We start from the raw sequence: 3796 nt of genomic DNA on the forward strand, positions 1-3796 counted from the left end.
TTCCTTGAGTGCATGGATGACCGCTGCTAGCTCCAAGTCATGAGTTGGATAATTTTCCTCATGCTTCCGTAGTTGCCTGGAAGCATATGCGACAACTTTTCCATCCTGCATCAGCACGCATCCGAGGCCCTTCCGGGACGCGTCACAATACACTTCAAAACTCTTGTGTATGTCTGGCACGGTCAAAACTGGTGCTGTTGTTAGTTTCTTCTTGAGTTCTTGGAAGCTTTTCTCGCATGCTTCCGTCCATACAAACTTCCTGTCTTTCTTGAGCAACTGTGTCATCGGTTTTGCCACAGTGGAGAATCCTTCAATAAATCTTCTGTAATATCCGGCCATTCCCAGGAAACTCCGCACATCTGTCACATTGGCTGGTGGTTTCCAGTCAAGTATGGCCTTGACCTTTTCTGGGTCTACGGCCACGCCTTCTTGGGTTAATATATGGCCTAGAAAACCAACTTGTCTTAGCCAAAATTCACACTTGCTAAATTTGGCGTACAATTGATGTTTCCTTAATTCTCCCAAAACAATTCTGAGATGTTCGGCATGTTCTTCTGGTGTCCTTGAATATACCAGGATGTCGTCAATGAACACCACAACAAATTTGTCCATGAATTTCATAAACACTTTGTTCATGAGGTGGACGAAATATGCGGGGGCGTTCGTCAGTCCAAACGGCATTACTGTGAACTCATATAATCCGTATCTGGAGGTGAATGCCGTCTTAGGGATATCTTCTATCCGTACTTTTAATTGATGATATCCCGATCTTAAATCAATTTTTGAGAACACCTTGGCTTGCGCGAGCTGATCAAACAAATCATTTATCCGTGGCATCGGATATTTGTTTTTGATGGTGACCATATTGAGAGCTCGTTAGTCTATGCACAATCTCAGTGTCCCATCCTTTTTCTTGGCGAATAATACTGGCGAACCCCATGGTGAGGAGCTGGCTCGAATAAATCCTTTGTCCAGTAACTCCTTTATCTGCTTCTCCAATTCTACCAATTCTGAGGGTGCCATTCTATAAGGTTTCTTATAGATGGGAGTGGTACTAGGTGCTAGTTCAATGCTGAACTCTATCTCTCGGTCTGGTGGCATGCCTGGTTGTTCTTCAGGAAATACGTCTGGAAACTCGCACACCACTGGAACTTTTCTCAATTTTGAAATATCCACTTTGTTCAGCTTTGGTTGCCGTGACCGTGGTCTCTCTTGAGCTGTAACCTTTATTGTCTTGCCGTGATGATGAGTGAGAATCACAGTCCGATTGAAACAGTCAATAAATCCTTTGTTGGTGGTCAACCAGTCCATCCCTAGGATGACATCCAGTCCTTTGTTTTCCAACACGATGAGATTAGCCTGAAACTTTAGTCCTTCAAACTCAATGATCACTCCTTGGCAGTAACTCTGAGCGATCTGCTTATTTCCGGGGGACTTGATGATCATAGATTTTTCCAAAGGAAGTATCGGAAAACCATGTTGCAAAACAAAACTCTTCGAAATGAACGAGTGAGAAGCTCCAGAATCAAACAAAACCGTGGCAGGTACTGTGTTGACAGGGAACGTACCGAGCACGATGTCTGGGGCATTCTGGGCTTCTTCCCTGGTCACATGGTTCAGGTGACCCTCCCTGTGATTGTTGTTGGGATTGAAATTGTTGCGCTTGGGGGCTGGATTATTTCCACCATTGTACGGCTTGGGGGCCGAGTTCCTTGGTTTTGGGCACTGTTTGGCATAGTGCCCTTCTTCACCACAAGCATAGCAAGTGACCCCTGGACGGTACGTGAAGTCCTTGTCTCTGGAATGAAACTGTCTGGTTGGCCTTAGATCAGTCGTCGTGGGTTTTCTCGCTTCATTCCTCGGAACCTCAGTCTTGCTTCGATTGTTGCGAGCAAGAGTCGTCTTGTCCCTTTTTCGCTTACGGATATCCTCCAGACTGCGGCGCTCATTCTCCAAGGTAATGGCCTTGTCAACCAGAGTTTTGAAATCTAGGAAAGTGTGTACGACCAGTTGGCATCTTAATGCTGGCGCCAGGCCGTCCAGAAATTTTTCCATCCTTTTGTTCTCAGTCATATGTTCATCGTAGGCATAACGAGATAGCCGGGTAAACTGACCGTTGTATTCTGTCACTGACATGCCTCTTTGCCTGAGGTCATCAAATTCTCTTTTCTTGATTTTTATGATGCTCCTGGGGATGTGTGCCCCACGAAAGCCTTCCTTAAACTCCTCCCAGGTGATGTTGTGTTCACTGGGATGCATGTGTAGGAAGTTCTCCCACCATGCTGCAGCTGCTCCAGTAAGGTAGTGGGGTGCATAAAGCACCTTCTCATGATCTGAACATTGCGCAATAATCAGCTTTCTTTCGATGTCACGAAGCCAATCATCGGCTTCCAGGGGCCTATCAGTGTGAGCAAATGTTGAAGGGCGCATCTTCTGCAGTTCAGACAACTTGGAGTGTGGTTGGTATGGCTCACGGTGGTTTCCCATATTGATGACGTGATTCATCATTTCTTGGTGTTGTTGCTGGCTTTGTTCGAAGAGGCGGCATACTTGAGATAAGGCTGCCTCACTGTCCTGTTGACTAGACTGTCCCTGAGTGAAGTTGTTGCTGGTCTGTGTTCCATAAACTTCTTCTGGTTGATTGGGCATGGAACGAGTCCACGGACGAGACATTTTGCACTCTGGGGTATTATTTTGCAAAAATAACATGAGAAGAACTGTGCGGCACAAGGAAAATCTTGCAAAAACAATAAATTTAAAAGACCTCAAGATTTTCCAAGAAAATATTTGACTGCGCACGGAGAAGGACTGCTTAGCACATATCTTACACGCGATACGCGAACATACGATACATCACTCAGGATGTGCGTACACAATCCTGACACGTTATTAAGGCTAGCACACCCCTCTGGAATGCAGCGCACACAACTACTACAAACTTAAGTACACATAAAACATAACATACATGCAGGCACAACGTGCGGCTACTAAGCACACTCAGTCGGAGATGGTGAATATGTCCTTCCCCTTGCCGAGGGTAAGACCCAGCGGTGCAGGAGACTCAACCTCCACCTCCTCCCTAGTAGGCTCCAGGCGCGTAGCACTGCGCTGAGGTGATGGCGCGGGTGCGACAGGCGGCAGTGCGGGTGCGGCAGGCGGTGCAGCTCTGACTGGAGTAGGAGCGATGATTCGGTCGAACTCCTCAGTGGTAGGCGGACGGCGAGCAGTGGCCAAAATGGCCGGTGAATAAGATGCCGAGGACGAGACGAAAGTCAGTGGCGGTGCCATGTGGAGAAGCTCCTTCCTGCTGGCGGGACCGCCCCGAACTAAGTCCATGCGGGCAGCCACAAGATCGTCCACGAGGTTGTCGAAAGATTCCTCCAGAGCTTTGAGGTATTCGACAAGCATCTCGATAGCTTCATCCCGCTCTCCCCTACGGCAGGCGAATGCATAGTGACAAGTATATGGCACATGGCATGGGAGGTAGCGGTAGCGACGAGTCTTCATCATAGGAAGGATATCCCGAAGGCGAGCTATTGCCTCACGGGCGGCCATCTGCATGGCATGCCTCTCCGTAGGCATGGCCCTTCCCACAAAACGGAAGTGGCGTGACGCAGAACGTCCTCCCTTGAATTGCACCACGGCTTGGTGCATAGACACATCGTCGCTGAGCTTGTGCTGGTAAAGCGTGAACTCCGGACGCGTCGCTGGCTCGATCGCGAGCTTGGTGATGGAGACGAGGAGTTTGACAAACCCCTCGGGCACGTGAGTGAACACCCGAGTCTCGCAGTCGTTG

Source organism: Triticum aestivum, chromosome 7D (assembly GCF_018294505.1).
Source record: "Triticum aestivum cultivar Chinese Spring chromosome 7D, IWGSC CS RefSeq v2.1, whole genome shotgun sequence".
Taxonomy (NCBI): Eukaryota; Viridiplantae; Streptophyta; class Magnoliopsida; order Poales; family Poaceae; genus Triticum; species Triticum aestivum.